Here is a 22,780-nt window from a genome sequence, read left to right as displayed (position 1 = left end):
TGATCTTTTCCCGAATCTGAGCGTAATTTAAAATCAGTACTGAATCAGAGTAATTTCATTATGATTTTAAAACTTGGCCAGAGTTTTGACCATGACACCTATTAGCCATGTCATGATAAATTTCAGAGCCCTATTCTTGGCTTACACTCGACATAATGAACCCTAATTCTCTTTTTTCTATCAACCTTATAACATTTTGTCTGATTTTAGGCTCAATGGCATGAAAGTTGATAATCAGTTGGGAACTGGAGAAAAACACTCAGAAGCTTTAGAAAAAAAATGTTCCGAAAATGCTAAAAATTAATCCAAAATTTTACTAAACAAAAAGTCTATTCAAAACAATTTCCTTTAGACAACATTTGCGTGTGTTTGATCTTATTGAAGGCTATACATTCCAACTGCTAAGACCTGGCAGCGTTAAGGGAGAAATTAACTAAAAATCAACTACAATTTTGGTCAAAAGTATGTTTACACAAAGCCATGCCAAAAAACTCAAATGAAAATAAATTCAGACAATTTGGTACACGTCACACTTTTGAACTTCGTGGGAATGAAACACAATTGTATACGCGAATTGACAATGAGGAGTTTCAACATCCACAATTTTATTTATGTTGCCACGTGACATCAACGGAAATTGAACACAAAACATATGAAAGCTTCAAGCGATTAAGGATAAACAGATAATAACCAGATGATCAAAATGACGCTTTGGTTGCGCATTAATAATCATTCATTAAACGACTTGGTTTAAACTTTCAGGCGTCTTGTCCAGACTTTCGTGCGTTCATGTTCAGACTTTTGTGGGTTTTACCATGTTTCCAGACTATATAATTTGGTCTGGACAAAATTGCTTCCGTCTGGGACATCAACCTGTGTTGATTCACGACACCATCATCGACCTTGTTGAACTTTCCGGTCTGCTTGAAATAAAAAATGGTTTAAACTGATAAAATTTTGACCAATGTGTATTGGGTAGGTATCTCTACTCGATACTTAATTTCTCTTGACGATTCTACTTATTTTAAGACCTTCCTCTTCGTTGACGTAATTCGCTCTTTCTTTGTATGTCTCACTACTATCTGAAGCACTAGATATCGCATGGTACAGTCACCAGCTTAACAAAAACAATAAAAAGGCCGTTGATAACTTCAGCCTTTTGGTCATCGACCTACCCTAGTCGATTCAATATGTTAATCTTGCAAGAATGTTGCAAGATCTTGCAAGATTATGCATAATTTTGCATGATTTTCCAGCAAGATTTTGCAAGATTAACAAAAATTTGCAAGACTTTCTTACAAGATTAACATCCTCTTGCAAGATCTGACGTATGCAATATTAAGTAAATAAAAACAGTTACTGAGTCACTTTTCTGGAAACCAGTCTTTTAAATACGCTATCACCAGTAGTGTACATATGAAACTTTCTGTCTAACTACTACTAATAGTGCCAGTACTACTACTTCAGCTACACTGCAGAGTTTCTGATAGTGAGGGTAAGAAACGTTTGAGAGTGCTTGTTTTAAGACGCCTTCCTAGCAACACCAAGGAACGATTCAATAAAACAGGTTCTCCGATGTTAATCTTGCAAGATCTAGCAAGAGGATTTGCAAGAGGATGTTAATCTTGAAAGCATCTTGCAAGATCTTGCAAGATTAACATAATTTTGCAAGAATCTTGCAAGATCTTGCAATATGCTTTCAAGATTAACATCCTCCTGCAAATCCTCTTGCAAGATCTTGCAGGATTAACATTCTGTCTCGACTAGAATCCTAAGATTGACTTTTATCGAATCTTGATTTTGGAATACTTGAAATTGTTCGAGAAGACATAGGCTGTGAAAGAAGTTCGTTAGCCGAAAAAAAACTCGATTACACGCAAACGTAAATTTAAAAAAATTGCACCGAGCAGGAGCGAAAATTGGAATTGATTTCATACTAAAATTTTTTTCAATGAAGTCTTCACCAGAACACACAATATGTTGCATTATAGCAAATATCGATTTTTATTACCTAAACAAAGGGCGGTAGATATATTGGAGCATTTCACTGGGCATTGACATACTGAAAGCTACTTCGTAGCATTTGAAAGAAGACAACCGGCCCAATAATGCGTTGTCTAAAATTTAAGTAAAATCAGCAGCAAGATTAAAAAAACGGCGTCATGTTCATGGACATCAAGCAGAGGCCAACAGCGAGGAAGTGGAAATATTAGAGGAAAAGAAATGTAGCGTCTATATATGTATCAACATTACCACATAGCGTGACGTCAAAATGAATCGTGTACGTCAAAATTCAGGCAAAATATGATAATGCTTGTAAATTGTTGCAAACCATTGTTGCTGGTAGAGCAATTTTAAGCATGTAAATGCTCATTCCTTTCATCTTTTTTATTTTTTTATTTTCTCAATTTTTGTTTTGATTTTTTCCGCAGTCAAACGTAAAATTAATTCTGATGGTCGCCGTTTTACCGTTGGCAATTGAAACTATCTTCATCGGAGGTATGACAAGTTGCTTACAATTGTTGTCCTTCCTGCCATATATAGTAACTTGCTGTCGGGAAAAATGTACAATCAAAAAATTTAATTCGTTTTATAAAAATAGGTGCGAAACAAATATTTGGGAGGTGGATGTTTAGCAAAGACTTTTTTTTTATTTTTTAACCTAAAGATAATCCAAAACCGAATTTATCAAGTACCCAATTTCATTTGGAACCTTTTTTTATTTTGGGAATTTTCTAATAGTCAAACGCATATCTTTATTTTTAATACAATTAATGCCCTGTTTTTCAAAAATGAAGCTGAACTTTTAGAACCAATGGATGAAACCTCCGTTATCAAATCTTTGTTTTATGTCAAAATGAAACGAAAAAATTCATACTTTAGAAAACATATCGCCCCATCAGAAAAAAAAACGCAGAAAATAGTCTGGTTTAGTTTGAGTTTTGAGCAAAAACAATTTTGAGAATAGCTGTGAAATGTTTGATTTGAGTTTGCATCTTTCACTGATTCAGTAAAAAAAAAATAATAATATAGTTTTTGAAAAGATCTATCTATTTTATCTATGTAGCCTTGTACCTTGCTTGAAAAGTAACTTAATTTCTTCATTCATGTTAGACAGCTTAAAAATAGATTTCACAGTTGCCAATTTGATATGGCTAAATTGAGTTGACTTTTGCCGAGTATAGATCGGACCTGGAGACAGAATCGATTCAGTTGTTCGCATCAACTTATACTCTTTGCAAATTGTGAAATCTGATACTAGTTTTAATTTTGACCTTTCTAGATGTTTCATGTGTTTTGTTTCAGCAATGGTAATCAAGATCACAAACAATCTCTTCAATTTCTCTCATTAGCTAGAAAAGTTTGTTTTCAATTAAGTTTGCTGTACATAAAAAATAATTTCAGCCATTACCCGGGTCGAGATTTTGTTGAAACAAAAATAGGATCTTTTCCGTTTGTGCACCCCTCACTAAGCTGCGGGGGGCACAAACGGAAAAGATCCCAAAAATAATTAACTATTCGCAGTGAAAGGCGGGGAAAACTTCGCTGCAAAGCACCCGCGTCTTGTGGCGGTGGATACCAGATTGAGGTGTTTGCTCGAAATCCTCTTGATCAGACTATTTGGAGCGCACACCTGACCATTTTGCGCTCGAAATTACAGGGCAATTGTGAGCGCATTTGAGTCCCATCAAAGGTGGATTTCAGCAAACTCAAGTCTTATCATAACCGATTTCGTGCGCCTTGATTCTGATGCTAAACATTTCGTGCTCACTTGATTCTGATCATAACCGTTTTCTAGCGCGCTTGAGTTTGATCATAAATGGCTCCAAGCGCAACAGGGTCTGCTCAGTTACGATTTCTAATGCAAATGGGTCTGATCAGAGACCATTTCGAGTTCATTATTTTTTGTTTCTTTTTCTACTGAGAGGTGTTGGCTCTACCAAGAGGCAACAATAAAGCAGCGTTCTGATCAGAGATTCATCTAAAGTTGGATGGCTATGATCAGAACCAAGAGGTCCAGCTGACAGCATATGCCGGTCCCTTTTTAATCAACTGTAGATCGAGACGCTTGGTGTAAAAAGCTGTATAAGCTACTCCATAGAGTCAGAAATGTGTACTAACATTATAACAGTTTTTTTCATCTCTTACTGGTTAGTGGTATTTTTTTTATCGCAGTCTGAGTGTGCGCTTCAAATCATCGTGGTCAGACGCATCGACCACTATGAACCGAAGATCTTATATTCATCAGCGTTGACACCTCGAAAAGCCAACCAACAGAAAATTGGTGCAACTCCTTTAGTGGCCAATACTCAGTATTTTGCGATTTTTTGTCGTATTAGATCTTAAAAAGTCTTAGATCGAATTTCAAATTTTCCAAACATCACATTTTAGAAATTGCATTGCTCAGCTAAAAATGTCATACAACCAGCTGTTACATTTTGCATTGATCCACAAAGAATTGGTGAGACAATTGGTAAGAGTGAATCAGATCGTGTATGCAATTACAATTAAACAAAAAAATCTGCCATAACCCTAGTCAACTAATTTGTTCTAAGACTACAATGCTATAGTTTATAGCATCTGACACTTGACACATTTTGCAAATTTTTGTTTTTTTAACTAATTGAGGTAATAAGTTGTCGTTTAGTGGTTAAACCATCATCAAATGCGAGCTAGCACTGAAATCCAGTGATTGAAAAAAAAAACAAAAACAAATATTAAAAACTGTCTTCGATTGCAAAATGGTTTAAAATTATCAAAAATAAAACTTCCTAGAAATTAAAACTGAAGTATCCAATAGGTTAGATCGAAATAAAATCATCGCATCTTTAGTGTTTGGCATAATAAATACAACTTTTGAAAGCAACCTCTATTGTAAAATACACTTCTCGTGACTTTTAATCAAGCAGAAGTTTAATTGTTTTTCATAAAAAAATATGAAGATGAACTTCTCATACTTTAGCATGCCAGATTTTGGAAGAAAAACTTTGTGAGGTTTAGATCCAAAGAGTTATTGTCTTAGACAAAACAAATTCAAAAATTTTTAAATAATTTTTTCATTAAAAATAACTAAGTCTCAATTACTAATGAGTAATCACAGATCAGATGCTATATGTGGAAAAAATAATTGTGAGTGTCTTATCAGAACTTATAGGTTCGGAATCAGGCTTTTTGTTTGTTTTCCACTGAACCAAAAAATTGGAACACTTTTAAAGCGTTATCAAAAGATGCGGCGGAGAAAAATGCTTAAATCAGTGATAAAAAATTAAAATGCATACATCAACATCAAAGGCAGAAAAATAATGATAAGTAAAACTATTGTCTTATTTCAAGTTGTTCTTCCATTTGTTTCTCCAAGAGAAATACTGTGATATAATCGTGGTTTATGGTACCTTTAAAATTACTATAGTTTTTGCTCAAATAGTCAAATCATTTTTTTACAGGATATAAATTTACTTGCAAAATTAGATTACCGATGCTATGAAAGAGGAGCAAAAAAAAAATTATCTGCGCAAAATTTGCCTTGATCTTTGAAATACAAATTTTCCTGAGCCTACCATAATGCTATAGTTGACAAAGTCTGATAGGTTTTGCGTATTCGTAAGATTTTTGAAATAATTAATTTAGTAGGCTTTTAGTGGTTTAAACATCATCTAGAATCAACCAGTGCTCTCACTATCTAAGAGTATAACAAAAATTGATTGAAATTGGTTTCTGATTGCAAAATGATTCTCAAATACATAACTGCTCAAAGCTTATATATTTTTGTGAAAAAGTTTGCACGCAAAATGTCATTTATATTGATCAATATACTGTTTTCAACAATAAACTAAACATTAGCTGTCAAAACCTGTGGCTATTTCTGTTAACTGTTACCAAAATTATGAGATGTTGTGCTTGCTAGGTTAATTTAATTTGCTTAGTAAAACAAAAGAAGATGATGCAGGTTGTATAATGTCACCTGGAAAAAAACGACAAGAAATCAAAAAAATTAAAAATAGCGCTAAAAAGGAAGAAACATACGCTTTTATTTGTTTCAAACTTTGTTTCAAAATCTCATCATAACAAGCGAACGGAGTTTTGACACTGAACAGCTAGTTGTGCTGTTCATTGGACATTTTAGTCTATTTGGATTTTAAAAAAGCCAAAAATATGAAAAGAAAGATTAAACTAATCAGTTTGCGCGGCTAAGCAAATTAAATTAAAATTTGGCTATGGTTTTTATTTTTTTCTTATTTGGTTCTGCATTTGTTCAGTTTAATACTCCCGGACCCAACGGTCCATCAATATCAGTAATAGGCACGTCTAAATGCATGTTTTATATCAGAACTTTATCAGAGCTATGATCATGTCACTTTCTTACACTTGGCAGTTTATATGCACATCTTAGCCAAGAGGTGCCAGTCTAAGTGAGAGTCTTGGCAGAGATTTGCAGGGTTAAATCCAAGTCCTGGCGCTGGCGAAAAGTTGCAAGTCTAAATGCAAGTCTTGGCTAAGACTTGCACGTCTATATCCAGGTCTTGGCCAAGACTTGCAAGTCTAAATTTAAGTCTTGGCTAAGACATTTAAGTCTAAATTCAAATCTTGGCTAAGAATTGCAAGCCTGAACTCAAGTCTTGGCTAAGACCTGCAAGTCTAAATCCAGGTCTTGGCAGGTCAAAATTAAGTCCAGAAAACGCTAAACTTAGCCAAAAATGTCAAAAATTCGTCCGGAAAACGCTAAAATTAGCCGCAAAAATGTCGAAAATAAGTCTGGAAAACGCTTATTTTATTTTTTTCCCCTTCAGAACGATGTTTATTATGTAGAGCAATCTAAAGGGCAATGCAAAGCAAGCCGAAGCGAAGTTTAACATTAGAAAAAAAACAACTTGAGTTTTTTTTATAACAATAGTGCAAGTTTTCTAAGAAGAGATTGTTTGTTCGAGTTGAACGAGCGGGTGGAAAGATGGTGAAGATTAGAGACTTTTGTGTACCTCATGCTCGACCATGGGGGGAAGTTTCATTATGATATATACCTATTTTGGTAAAGATACATGGCCCTGTATGCAGGAAGTGATTATTTGGTTGCACGCACTTTTCTCCGAACTCATTCGCTCCATTTTGTTCTTCGTAAATAAGGGTTGTAATCTCCGATTTTTGAACGACCTGTAACCCGGGTTACAGGTCGTTCAAAAATTCCCAGAGTAGAATTATGAGTTATGAAAAACAAAAAGAGAGTGCATGAGTGCTTACAAACAAAAGTGCTTACAATCGAATAATCAAATCGTGCGTCACAAACGAGCATAAAGTTGACATGAAATCGTTTTTACCTAATTCATTATATCACGAACCTTGAAATGCACAAACCAGATGTAAAATTGAGTGACAGAGAGCATCAAATAAATCTAATTAAGTTTTTCAAACTGGGTTTCAGGCTATACGATGTTGATTTATTTAGTTTTCTCCAATTTACTATGAGTTATTTATGGGATTCAATTGACTAGCACTTTGAAAAAAAATACGTAGTGAATTTGTGAACATAAAATACATGTGAACAAAACGCCGTGAACGTCGGAATTATAAACGATTGCTGGTCGTCAATCCATGGGCATTAATAATACAGATGTAGATTTGTTAATCAAAATAGCAATGAATATTGATCAAACAAGGAGGTTTTCGATCGATTTTTCAATATTTTTAAATAAAAATCCAGTGATTTTGAAGTAATCCAAGTAAAAAGCAAATTTTTTTCATCTATTTGGACAACGGGTCCACAAAAAATGAACACAGACAAACTTGCCAGATGAAGAATAAGTACAAAAATCGAAGAACAACAGATAAACAACATATAATTGTCAAACTTCGAAATTTTCTGTTCCCTGATCACAAATAGAGACAAAGTTTTTTAAGGCTTGTACTCCATAGACCAAAGTAGATAAAGCAAAGAAATTTTGAATAGTCTCAGCAAGGATACGACCTGATAAAAACAACAACAAACGCCAGCTACAAACTATGATTCGATTACAGTTTTGAAAAAATATTTTTTAGGCAAAATACCGTTAGCTACGAATTGCAAACGTTACATGAACTAAAAAACTGGAAATCAAAAAGATTAACAAGCGAAATCTGGTACTTTTTCTCGAGACAAAATTTTTTTTAATAAATAAGTTTTTAACTAGTTGTTAATAAATAACTAATTTTTAACTGAATCTTATTTTGAGTTACCAAGTAAACTAATGTAACTTTTTCTACTGAGTATATAAGTACCAATTGCAAAATGGGAAAACCAATCACCCATGTTATACTCGTACACAATGAGTATAGTCAATTGAATTGCAAATGGCCTCGCACAAATTGAGATAGGCACTTGCGCCGCGAATGGCAGGTTTAGTTGTTGCTTTCAACTAGATACTTTCTAGATTGGGCAATCGCGGTGCGATTGACTCTAACTGAACTAATAAGCTCAAATGAGAAGCGTTTGCAAGAATTAAATTAGACTGAGCGTTAGCGCTGCAAATTGGTGAATGAAAGTTAATGATGATACAAGTTATGAAAGAAAGTTTGTTCAGGTTCTAATCATACATAAAGGAAGCAAAGTTTGATTCGTTTACAACGTGAATGAATATATATCCGGTACAGACGGAATGAACAGACTAAACTGCTAAAAATGGGAGGAAGTATATAGCAACTGAACTTAAATGGCATTCGCCCTTCAAATGGAACTTACAACAATGAATTAATTTAAAATACGGATATGGATACATGAGGGTATCCATTGCCGTATGACATTTCCCCCTCTTGGAGAAAAATAAATTACTAATTAAAATCAGAAAATCAATAAATATTCACCAGTTACTAAGTAATAAAATATTAAAAAATAGGTAAAATAAAAGTTTATGAAAGTTTGCTTTATCTAAGTTCATTCGCTATCGCTATTTTCAGCATTTTCAGCCTGGAGAACTGTCATCTCCCTCGGTTGGTCTTCCGAATACTCAGCTCCTTCATTTGACTCTCCCACAACTCCAGCATCCTGATAATCAGTGTAGCCTTCTGTGTTACGAACTTTTTCGACAATTGTTTGTGATTTTTGGGACTTCTTCTTCAATGTCCTCTTGCTTTTCCGAATAGAAGACGTGTCGGAATCCGATGTATCACTGACCGTGAGTTGGCGTTTTGAAGTTTTCCGCAAGATGGGTGTAGGCTGTTTTTGTACTGATGAGGCTATTTTTGCCCCGGATGGTCCTGCTGTATCGGACGATGCCACTTGCGGCGCGATTGGACTGAAATTTAGTGTTTGTGTGAGATCGGGTCGATTTTGGAATGCCTCGTCGTATTTTGGGTTTCTTTTTGGCACTCTCATCTTCAATGATCTTGCAATATTGCTAGCTGTAGATATGCAGGATCGTCCCGAAGAAACGACACTCACATCATCTGTTTGTTTCCTATTGCGCTTTATCTTTTTCTCGCCAGTATTTTTTCGAAAAAGATCTCGTTTGTGTTGCTGAACTTTTTGTTCGAGAGTTTTTTTGTTTATTTTCTTTGGGCGTCGTTCTATGTATTGTGCTAGCTCCGTTTCACGTTCAGCCCGCGTCCCAAATGTGGCGATGTCAGAGTTCCTAACCCGTACTTCTTGTTTGTAGGGTTCTTTGATGACACTCGTCGTAGGACTTATTTTGCACACTGTGCTGCCAGGTGCTAATACCTCATAGAAGCCATCCAAGTTCTTCTTTTGGCGTTGGTTCTCGTGTATCTTGCGGGCCAACTTCACCTGCACGCTACGTTCTGAGCAGGGAATTGCGCGGTAAACGACATCTGGCTTTATGAAACGATCTTCCCGTCGTTTCGTTTCTCTTGTTCTGTTCTAGCGCGGGTACTTGCGGCGCAAATGACTCACTCAATTTCCGTGTCAGAACAAAGAGCTGTATCCGCCCACTGTTCTTCTGTAAGGTAGGAGCGGCCCGGGGTTGTATCTTCGTCTAAATAATAATTAATTATTGCATTATAGTTGAGATTTTTGCTATCAGATTTAGTTGTAATATTTGATATAGGTGTGTTACATTTTCTAACGAAGTATGCCTCAAATGGTGTGATTGTTATTGTTTTTTGTTTTGATATTCTTAGTCGTTGTATTATTGCTTTCAGAGAATTTTCTAAGTTAAATTTTTTATTTAATTGTGATTTCATGCAAGATAATTGTCGTTCAATTGTTTGAATGATACGTTCTACTAATCCGATTGCTCTATGGTCATTTGCTGGTGCATATATAGGTGTAATATTATTTTCTGTACAAAATGTCTCAAACTTTGTTCCTGTAAAACATCTAGCTTGATCTAATCTAATAGTTCTAGGTACTCCGTGTTGATATATATAATTTAAGAATTTGATTACATTTGGACCTGATGCATTATTTACTATTTCTGCTGTGGGGTATTTAGAATATCTATCTATACTTGTAATAAAATATTGTTCTATGCCTTTCTCATTTAAAATTGGACCACCAAAATCTAATTGTATTTCGTCATTTGTTTCACTACATCTAGGTAGAGGTGTCCATTTGCGGTGCGGAATCACTGATTTGAGGTTCTTACCAATTTCCGTGCAAGCTTTGCACTCACTGGCCTTTGCCAGTATGTCTCTGTGGATGTAGGGCCACCAGATATTTTGGGCTAAAGAGAGCATAGCGAAACTGCCTGGATGTGTGGAATGAATATCTTCCAACACCGCATCCTTAATTGATTTTGGAATCGCAATTCTCTCATCTAAGCAGACACACCCGTGTTTCACGCTTAGATCTCTCCAATATGAAGAGATAAGGACTGATCTCTTGCAATCGTTCCGCATCATTTCTAATCACACAGTCCCTCACTTCTTTCAGTATCGCGTCGTTTCCAGTCAGTATTGCCAGAAACTTCATACTGAACACTTTATTGAGTGTCTCAGTAAACATCATGTCGTCGGCCTCGTCTATCATACTACCAGTTGGGGTTTCTGTATGAGTTGTTGCATTGGATTCGAGTGTTGAAGGTGTCGTGTCGGAGAAAGTTACTCTCGCCTTAGTAGGGGTCGATTTAGAGCGGGTTGCTTAGGCCTTTGACATCGTTTTGATACTATTTACTGAATTATTTGATATGAGAGGTTTTTTTGTGTTTATTCACAAAGTAGTGTTTCGCAGGCAGAGTTCGGGCAAAAAGCGAGTGATTTTTGTGTAAGTGGTATTTATACTTGGGGATTTGTGTTTTCGCGCTTCATTTAGTGTTATTAGGTGTATTACTTGACTTATTACCATTAATGGGCTGCATTGGGGATAATTGTTCAGATTGTTCACATTCTTTACTGTCTAATATTTGCACCTCTTTTGCAGCGAATTTGTTAATGGAATGTGAATTATTTACTTTACGGTGATTTGGTACAAATTGTAATTTTGTAACTTTAGGTGGCATTTGCGACGCAATTGGATGTACAGAATACGGATTAATTTTAGAATTAGCATGTGTTAATTGCGAAGCGAATGGAGTTTTTAATGGTGAAACAGTTAATTGTGATGCAAATGCTTTCTTGCAATTAGGTGAATTATCACTTTGTGATATGGTTAATCGCGATGCGAATGGTCGTGTTACTTTTAGTGAAGGTAAATTTGACTTTAAAATGTTTTTAAATTTTTTAGTTGCTGTTTGTCTATTTATAATTAGGTGTTTCATTGAATCACGGATTTTTGAAATTGTTGATACAACAAAATGTTCGTCGTATGAAGATATCTTTTTAGCTCTGGCGAATGGGTTTCTGGAAATGTAGTCAACGAGTCCCATCTTTGCACCTGGCATATGCTCGATTGTGAAATTGTACGGTAGCAATCTATCTGCGTCCATTTGATCCACGTCAGAGGAGGTGTTGCTGTCGGTTTCTCCCAAAATGCTTCTATATGAAGTGGTGTTTTCTTTGAGTCCGCTGCTGACTGCGCCATGTTATACTCGTACACAATGAGTATAGTCAATTGAATTGCAAATGGCCTCGCACAAGCTGAGATAGGCACTTGCGCCGCGAATGGCAGGTTCAGTTGTTACTTTCAACTAGATACTTTCTAGATTGGGCAATCGCGGTGCGATTGACTCTAACTGAACTAATAAGCTCAAATGAGAAGCGTTTGCAAGAATTAAATTAGACTGAGCGTTAGCGCTGCAAATTGGTGAATGAAAGTTAATGATGATACAAATTATGAAAGAAAGTTTGTTCAGGTTTTAATCATACATAAAGGAAGCAAAGTTTGATTTGTTTACAACGTGAATGAATATATATCCGGTACAGACGGAATGAACAGACCAAACTGCTAAAAATGGGAGGAAGTATATAGCAACTGAACTTAAATGGCATTCGCCCTTCAAATGGAACTGACAACAATGAATTAATTTAAAATACGGATATGGATACATGAAGGGTATTCATTGCCGTATGACAACCCACTTTTTAAACAGTTGTTGCGCAGGAAAAAAACGCAATCTTTGAAATTGTGTCTCTGGTGCAAATCACGTGTCTACATTGCTATGAATAAATTCAGGTTGCACTCTCGAGGCACACAAAAAACTATCGGACAATAGCAAGGTAAAAATGAAGCCTCAGAAAAAACTTGAACAAACATGAGAGACATATCAAGCGACATATAATTGTTCGCAAACTCCAGATTCGCAGTCAAGGAATGAGAGCTTATTCAGCAAAGAGTGCAATCATTTGCAGCACCTTTTTTTGGTCAAATCGGTCTAATCTTAAATTTTGCTTTCAAAGCCAGATGCCAAGGCAGATCAATAAAAACGGCAGAAACCCTGATCAACCATTTGCTGGAGGATATCAGCAAGATATTGAACCCTGGGTTTAAGAATTTGACAATTTGCCCATAAGTTGCAAAATGTTGAGCTGAAATTGCTCATTTTTGTCTAAAGGCAACATGCTTTGTGTCGACAACTCGGGAGAATTGGAAAATTTTTGAAGGCAATCACGCATGTTTCTTTGTTCAGATGTCACAGCTGCGACTGCAAGGAGATTATAGGTACATCGATCAAGGCAAGGCCCCTACTGCAAACTAAAAGGCAAAACAACATTCAACAACCATTCTCCATTCTCAATTGGGAAGAGTTTCACTATAGAATGTCAAGCTCCACAAACTACCTGATCAAAATGTCTCAGCAGGTTTTCTTTACACTGAAAAAAATTCATCATTATTCGAAGACAGATCAATGGAAAAAGAAGACGACAAGCTTGCTTCATTCTTCTTTCTAATATTTTACGTCGGACATCTAAGAAACGACTGTCATTTAAACAAAACATCACTTTCTCTCTGCTAATCTCTACTGAAAACTTCTTCTCAATTTGCGTAGGAAATGCAAAATCGCAACATATTCTCGAAAAACGGATCACTGTGACTGCGGACATCAAAGAGTTAAACATGTGAAATTTAATTTAAAATCATTTGTTTAATGATTTAATTTAAAATCATTTGTTTAAGGAAAGAACTGAGGAATCTTGGAAAATACTGCTTTGATTGCAGTGAACGGCAAGTGGATAATGTTAAACAAAAGAAGACAGATCAGCCATACTAAAAGACTGTTCCTGTTTCCAGATGCATCTAAGCAAAACTTTTTTTACAAACACAGTAATGAACATACTTGGACATTCATCTACTGACTGTAAAAAATATGAGACCGAGGTGAATTTCATATGCTTGTTTAACTGGTTGGCTAACAGTGAAGATTATCTAGAAAGTGCCTCGATTTCTCAAAAGATGTGCTTTCGATGGCCATGATGTATCAAGACCTGGATGTCAGGACTTGATTTTGAGCGAAAATGGAAATAATTCAGTTTGTGCTAACCGGACAATGAAGCTCAATTACCGGAAAGACTTTTAACCAGACAAGGACCATAGCAGACTCCCTCTTGATTCAACAAAACGTACGGTGGACCTTCTACTCAGCGCTTCTATAACACATCGAAGGAGTGGCACAAAAGATCGCTACAGACCGCAAAGACATGTCTCTGAATTACTTTTGGATAAAGAAACTCATCTTTCCCTTGCTTCAGGTAATGGTTACTGAGGAGTTTAAGTCCCCCAAAACTTGGATGTAGCAAATTTCTTCGGAAAAGGTCTCATATTTGGTGGAAATTTGTAGTCAGTCTGAACCAGGGGTTCACCACAAGAGACTTCGAATTGATGCAGTCACTCCTGGTCCACTTTTGGAGCCCATTTTCTATGGAGTATGAAACGGACCTAGACAGAAGATCAAAATAGCTCAGATAATGTGAGAAGATATGGGAGAACGACCCTTTTTTGAAGATAAATATACAATACTAGAAACTTACACTACAAAAAATGAATTTTAAATTTCATTTACGCAACTAGGAAAACAGCCTCTTTGAAATTTAGCAAATGCTCATAGAGGATCGGACAAAAGAGCTAGCAGTTTTGACATTCGGACGGCAACTGGTGTGATCAACTGATTAGTAGTCATTTTGAGCCATACGCATCCACAACCTTCATGTAGTTCTCCATAGGGTCAATGATTTAGTTTCAGAGAGTTATTAAGAACAGCTTGAAGCCAACAGCTGAACTTTATCAATTACTTTTAAGTTCTGCATATGGTAGCAATGATAATATAAAGGACCTTAAATTTTTTTCAAGAAGCAATTAGATTTTTTATCATAAGCAATCTAAAGTTTGAGTTCGTTGCTCCCAGATTACATACAGTTTGGTTTTTCTCGTTTCAAATCACAATTTGTATATAAATTTCGCGAAGGTTTTACGATTTGTTATACAATTGTAAGTATATTAGCGCAAATGAAATGGTATAAAACTTGATTAATATGCGATTCTAATTCAGAAAACTGTGAAAACTGAAGAGTTCAACAGAACTAAATAATATTTGAATGATCTTCAAAAATGACAGACGTCAAAAAAAGTTCTGAACAAAAGTTGATTTTTGAATCAGAGACAAATGTACTCAAACATTCTCACAACTTTCTCAGAAGAGAATACGTATAACCAGACTGGGTCTGAGAACTTTCACTACCCAGGTCGAGGTGTGCGTTAATGATCAGACCCATCCAGACTAAAATTGGTCATGATCAGACCCATCCAGACAATAATCTGCCATGATCAGACTTTAGCTCGTTTTTCATACCTGCTCGTTTTTGACTAGTTTTTATTGTTGCCATGATCAGACCCATCCAGACCATAGTCAGCCATGAACAGACTTAGCTCGTTTTTAGAAATTGTGCTCAATAATGGAGTTCTTTTGGTTTGTGTGGAGAAAATATCCTAGAAAGACTACGTTGTAGCAAGGCTATGCTCTACAAATTTTGAGCCAAAATATAATACTAGTGTTACAATAAACCCAAAAGTTCTGTTGTAATAAAAAACAATTTTTCTAAACTTTTTGCTTAAAAAGATGATTTTGACAAATTTTGTTTTGCAAAAGAGATAAGATTCCACTATCAAGGCTTTTGTAGCGGCAAGATCTGATTTGCTAAAGAATATGCAAAACCCAACCCCGTGCATCTTTTCAGAAAAATTTTACAATATCCCATTTTTTTTTCAATTTATTTTCTACCGGGGGAAAAGATTGGAAAACCGAGTAATTTTTGCGGAGAATGTAATTATTATCAACCCAGTGCAACTATTCCTCCAAAACTCCTAAGATTCCTGATTATCTTTCTAAAGCCCGCATTTCCCTATTTTATATTTTCCTGCTAGGAAAAGTGATTTCACCGGCATTTCCCATTAAAATGTGGCTTTTTCTCAAGTTGATTTGAGAAATTCAATTATTCTGGCGGCAAGTGTGCGAAAACTAAAATAGAAACATTAATTGACAAATTTTTACAGAGTTTCTAAAAAAATGCTTTTTCCAAGTTATAGCGTGAAACTTCCCCAAAAATAGAGTTTATGGTGAGTTCGGAGGTTTTGAAAACAGTCATTACGAACTTCGGTCATACACTGGGTTGATGCGTCGTATCTGGGAATACTATCCTTACTGGAGCCAAGTGTTTGTGTCGGCGGCCATTGCTATTGAGCGATACATTCTAATATGCAAAGGACAGAAAATAAACATGAACAAAATTGTCAAAGGCATTTTTTTAGTAGACTTACATCTCAAGTGGAGTTATTGTGTATGGGATAGAGTTTTACTACTTTATTCTCAATAATTGCACTTTTCAGGTTTGCAGAGGACAGACGAAAAACGACATAAAATATTATCAATATATCAATTCCAAATTTTCATGAGGTTTTGACATTTATTCCAATCTCCAACAAAATCGTTGAAATTGTCGGAAATTGTCGGAAATGGTCGGAAATTGTCAGAAATTGTCGGAAATCGTCAAATTGTCGTCGGAAATTGCCAGCGATTCTTTGATTCGGTTCATAAAATTGTGCATCAACCAGAAAATATATTTTTTGGCGCGGGATATCCAAAAGTAGTTTTATGAAGTAAGATTCGCTAATTTATTTCACCTTTTAATACCTGCCAAGAACTTTACCTTGTAGGGCACATCATGAAAACGTTTTGTCTGGCCATGTTTGATGACAAAAATGTCAGATTAGTTTCGCTCAAAAGTGTTTTTTTTTCTACGGATTTTCATATTAACCCACGCATTTGTGATCAGCTTACCTTGTGGTCAAATATGATACCCACTGGCAATTCTCGCAATAAATGAAAACAGCTATTGCAATCGCATAAGCAAATTCATACTTAATTCATTTTTATTCATGATTATTTCTATTCTTATTCAATTCGAAAAGTGACGCAAAGAAAACAGACTAATTCTGAAGAACCAATTTTGATCCACAGATTTCGGATCTTTGCTCCACCTTTTTGCTCCACGCAAATCTGTAGATTGAAATAAAAATTTGGAAATACTTTTTACCCGGGTCGAGGTGTTACCGCCATTCAACGCAAAATTTTGTGAGATAAGCGGTGAATGCGGGAAATTTTGTAAGATAAGCGGTGAATGCGGGAAATTTCGTAAGATAAGCGGTGAAGCCGTTGAAATCAGGCGGTGAATGCGGTGAAAGAAAACTTTATCGCCTGGTAGCAGTAAAATTACATAACTTCATCGCTTAATTTAGCTGTGAATTTGCATACATTCACCGCTCTGAAAAAAAAATGTCCAAATTATGTGAGATAAGCGGTGATTGCGATCAAGTTACATAAATTCACCGCTTAGAAAAAAAATTGTTAATATTGTGTGAGCTTAGCAGTGAATGCGGTTAAAATAATGGGGAGTAAGGCAGGAATTGTTAGATTTAGCCCCCCCCCCCTTAAAACTGCCCTTTAATATTACATCTTTTTGAAAATTTTTTCCAAGTGTTGAATTTATGTTATTTCACCACTGGAGGAAGCGATGAAATTACAAAATATCACATTTCACCGCTAAAACATGTAATTTCATTGCTAATAATTGTAAATCTTTCAACGCTCATGTTTTACAGAAAGTAGAGTGAATTTGATTTATATTTAAAACAAAAATACTCGAAGTTAGTGAAAGATGGTGCAGTGGAAGAAGACGTGTATGACATACAGGAGGTGGGAGGTTCGAACTTTTGTAAGGGGGTGACATGCGGTGATTTTTTTGTAAGTTCATCGCTTACTATAGCGGTGAAATTACATAATTTCACTGCATTTCACCGCAAAAATATGTACAAAGTTTGTGTTGAAAACAACCAACTTTTCACAGCTTATCTTACATAACAGCTATTCTACCGCTTCATCAGATAACAACGATACTACCGCTTCATCAATCTGAAAAAAATTGAGGCTGGTTAATATAGCAGTTAGTTGGTTGAAACAAAGAAGTTAACTTTATCAGATCGCTTGTTTTTTTTACAAAACAAATGAAGAAAACACCCATTGGTACATTTTCTGACTACTTACTTTACAACAAGGGGAAAATGTTTGATTTTCATTGTGCTTGGTAAAACTTCGCAAGTTAGACACGTAAAAAATTCTTGAAGTTTCAAAGTTTCACAATAAAATGTTTCAAAAAATTCGTAACTGTGTTTTGAACTTGGGATTAAACCAGCAACAAAAGGGCTCACAGAGTGCAATGCATGAAAAATTCTATTATTAACTTTGACCGGTAAAGTTAGATCAAATTTTGATATTAACCCATCAGATATTCATTTAATTTGATTATAAGACATTCATGTTGTGATATTAAATTTTTAATGATACTATGCAGGAACAACTGAAATGAATGATTTAAAAAACTGTTAAGCAATCAGCAAATCAGAAAACAGTATTTGAAGTTTCTCAGTTCTCATTGGCCATCAATAAAATTTCAATATTTTGGTGCGTTTACCATTTTCACTAGCGTCTTTGGCGACATCTCAAGCGGATTCATTGTGCATGTGACAGAGGAGTTTTACTACTTCCTGTTTAAATTTTCTTTGCCGAGGACAGACAAAAAAACGACAAAAAATCAATACAAAAAATTATCGATATATCATATTGAAATATTTTCTACGGCGTTTCTAAGTTTTATTCAAACATCTCAAGTTGAATTGTCGTAAAAATAGCCAGAAATGCTTTGATTCTTGTTATAAATTTACTGGTTTCATTCAAAGTTTCAAAGTTTTTCTAAGAAATTTTGCAAATGCGTTTTGAACTTGGGATTAAACCAGCAACAAAAAGGCTCACATAGTGCATTGCATGAAAAGTTTCATTATTAACTTTCACCGGTAACATTAGACCAAATATTGATATTAATTTATTAGATATTCATTTAATTTGATTGCAAACCATTCATCTTGTTAAATTCTGTTTTTACTGATACTATGTAAAAACAACTGGAATTAATGATTTTAAAAAAAATAATCGATCCTGAAACGTTATTCGTTATTTTTTCCGATTTCTATTCTTTCCTGATTCCAAACATCAAAAACTTTTTTTCATCTCACAAAATCAAAAACTGCAGTTTCTATGCATATACACATCACACAAAAGCAGAAAATAGAGACTCTTCAAAAGCATTAGTTTTCAAAAATATTTGAAGATTTTGTAGACAAATTTCTATAATTATTTGTTCAGTTGCGAGTTATTACTCTTGAACAGCCCAAACAAACAAAGAGCCCAATTATGAACAACCTAAAAAAAAAGTTGAAAAATGAGAACTCTTCTTGAGGACTAAGTTCTGACGTTTAATGGCAGTTTTCATTGATGGCGGTTGCTAAAGCTTAACGGCTGTTTCCAACTCAATTCCTATATGTTCCACTTCAATGGAAATATGTTAATGCAGCCAGACAAGTACAGAAAAATGATGAAACTTAAAAATGATTGAGTTTTTTTTTAAAAATAATAATCAGCTTAACGCTCAAAAATGAATGAATTTTTCTTGTGGCACCAATTTGAAAAAAATACCTGTGCAGATTTGCTAATGGAAGATTGGTAAGTTTCAGCCAGAAAATAAAGAGGCACATAGAGACAAAATTGATTTCAAAAATTTTTCTGGACAATTGTGTAATTTCTTCAATTAAACCGGAGAGATGACATAAAATTAGCTGGGATAATAATTTGCTGTTGAATAATTAGCTGGCATAATAATTTGCTGTTGAAGCAAACAGTAAGGACGCTAAATTCATTATGAAAATTATAAACACAGTTGAAAGATATAAAGATCAAAATTTTAAAAAATTTCCACAGAATTTTTCCAACTGGCTACTATTTCTTGGTTGAACAAAGTTTTTATATTTTAATGAGCTGGAGAAAGGGTCTAAAAAATTGCAATACCAATGAAGCATAAAGTATCTTAACGCATAAAAAAACAAAATATAGAATCTTTATAGGTTTATTGAACTCTGCGTAATAATATTTTTACTGCGGAGTAATATATAATTGTTTCTTGAAAACAAATTTTCAAATCTTTTGATGAAAACTGAGCACAAAACAAAATTTAAAATTTAGTAACAATGACTGAGCGGAGCTTAAAAACTGGAATTGGGACTAAGATCTTGGGACTAAAACAAAAATGGTGATTTGTTGTTTTCTGTTTTTTTAGTCTATAGGTTTTTTTCAATGGTACACACATCCCTGTGATTGTTAATCCCCATGAAACTAAAAAATGTTTTGCTTGATTCACAACGTTTCAAATCAGCGTCAAATGATAATTTCGTGTGACCTTTCACATGATCGTGCGTTCAATTTTTTGCATAATATATATTCTCCTAACTTATTTTCTTTTGTCATGTTCTAATAGGCATGTTTTTTAAAATGAAAGGCTTACTTTCAAAAACTAAATGAAATTTTTAATTAAAACATTGACCTCAATTATTCTTTTTTGTTTTCTATTTCAACTGAATGATGCATCTGGCTTAGTGGGAAAATGTTTTTTGAACGCCATTGTTTAGAAAAAGAAACTGAAATTAATAAACCAATTTGTTTACCCCAAGCAGTGGTATCAGTATCGTCATTAATTTTTTGAAAATTTCAGGCGTCTAATTTTCTGAACAAAACAATTCAATGTTAGGTCGTTGAAACTAGAGTTTCAATAGATTTCATATACTACCTGTTTTCTAGGATTTCTATAAAATTTTGCAATTTAGTCTGGAGAAAGAAGGTCAGCCTCACATAAATATTCCGTCTATTCTAAAGAAAATGGAACAACTACTTTTTGCCTAAATCTTAACCCTGATTTGCAAGTCTTTCAAAACTTGTTTTTGGACTCACAGAGTACTGATATATGTATATTAGTTTGCAAATAGACATGCCCGGTACTAAACTATAATTCATTTTGGTCAAAGTACCATTAAAAACAGAAAAAAGGCCTTAATTTTGAGATAAATGTCGAAAATTTTGTCTATATTTATTGATTGACAGACAGTTTTGAGAATTAAATTAGAGATAAATAAGATTTTAAGAAATAAGGAAAACTCAAATAAAGTTTAAGTTTATTTTCAAAAAAACCTTATTTGATAAAATTGTCGGCGTAGTTGATCTCTTAAATATTAAAATGTTGCATGTGACGGGATTGTCATTGGAAGAAAACATGTTTTCATAAGTTTATCTCGATAAATTTAAATTGCTTAATAAATTGTTTGTGGTCGATAAAGTTTTTAACAGTTTATTACAAGATTGAACTTTTATAATCAGTTTTTTTTCTATCCTACAGGAGCTCTTATTTTTTTTCATTAAAAAGCCCCCACATCCTCTTCTCCGGCAAAAAAGGAACAGTGGATTTTTTAATCTTTTTCCTTTATGCCCCCATAGTGGGGATATTGTTCGCAGGAAGTAATTACTTTATTAATACCTAATGTTATATAATAGGTGATATGGTTTTGTTCCGGGCCGGAGTTTCACCCTTAGTCCACTCCTAATTAGGGGCGCTAACGGTGTAAATCGTTACTCCTATTTAGCGGTGAAAAGAGTAGCAGAGTGTAGAAAAATACACTGTATTTGAACTATTTTCTTCATCGTCTTTACAATATTTGCAAAGAGCGTACATTTGGGTAGAAAAATTTTACTATTTTTTCCACCATTATGCTTAGTATCAATTTTTCGCATTCATACACCGTTGTTAATTACAGAGTGTAATTTAGAGTGGACTGGTAAAAAATCACACTCTCTTTTCCACCGTTATGACTCTCTAATGTTGGTTTTTTAACAAGACTTTGAGATGTGTCCGACAGTTAATTACTGCTTTTTTCATCGGTTTTTATCAAGGGAAAGAAGGTAAAAATAAGAAAATTTCCATCTTCATTCCGTTGTTTAAATAAAAAAATTTCTTCCCTATTTGTCCTCTCAATTAAGGGTGGAATAGTGCAGTTTATAAAAGTGTAATTTCAAAATTGAGAGTAGAAGACTGTAAAAAAAATATTTAAAATATTTAAAAAAGTAGTGATAAGAGAGAAAAAGTGTAGTAAAAAAGAGTAAAAGAAGTGTAATTAATAGGAGTGTTTTTAACACTCTTCCAATCTTATTCATTAAAATTACATTCTTATAACTACACTCTTCCATCATTGTCGACAGATATGATCAAGGGGTCTGCCTCAATGATTTTGACACGCTCTTTATGGCCAGATTTAACAAATTCAGAATCAGAAGAGTCGAGATTGGTCCTTTAATGATAAGCCGCCAAAACGATTGCAACAAAAGGGAGACTTATCAATGTGCAGTTCTAGTATTTTTTATTCTTACCTGACCAAAGTGGGGAGAATAAAAACATACATTTTACATGTGAAAAATAAAAAAAATGCCGACGAAATGCGATTCATAAACTGTTGATCTGTTTTATTGACAATCACTGTTTTGTTAACCAAGTTAATTATTTTTGGTTTCTAGTGTTTTAATTTAACCAAAGCGGAAAAAATAGGTGTTTTTTTTTTCAATTTTTACACTCTTTGCACTCTTTTCTCCGTTGTTTTTTGGGGAAAATCTTTGACCCGGGGTATTGCCGGTGGGCGCACGACGTACTTTGTGTGAAAGGGGAAGGTGGGGGGGGGGGTAAAAAAAGCAGAAATTGTCCCCATATTCTCCTAAAAATATCCACGTAGAGTATACTCTGTTAGAGTTTGAGTTGTTCATGTCCGCAAATGATTTGGATTGGACGATTTAATTAGGAGCTCAAGCACAAATAATTCTGAGTGAAAGGAATCGTCGGATATTCTACTCAGTTGTCACTTCTCTGTCGATGTTGATCCCAACTCTGTATTTGACCGAATTTGTTTATGCTCGTATCTACCGACCGGATGATGGATCTATGTATCGTAGAATTGAGCTGTATTAATTACTTGCTCGTTTAATCAAAATATTTCTTTTAAACATTCATA

The 22,780-nt window shown here is 34.6% G+C and overlaps 1 protein-coding gene across 1 annotated transcript in view; it reads left to right on the top strand.

Moving 5' to 3' along the window:
• The window catches only part of LOC142345603 (transmembrane emp24 domain-containing protein 2-like), a 106,045-nt gene that overhangs the window by 12,922 nt on the left and 70,343 nt on the right, over positions 1-22,780 (top strand). The window lies entirely within an intron of this gene.

This window comes from Convolutriloba macropyga, chromosome 9 (genome assembly GCF_964194025.1).
Source record: "Convolutriloba macropyga chromosome 9, txConMacr16.3, whole genome shotgun sequence".
Classification (NCBI taxonomy): domain Eukaryota; kingdom Metazoa; phylum Xenacoelomorpha; order Acoela; family Convolutidae; genus Convolutriloba; species Convolutriloba macropyga.
Note: the sequence above shows the minus strand (reverse complement) of the source record. Positions and strands in the feature narration are given on the sequence as shown.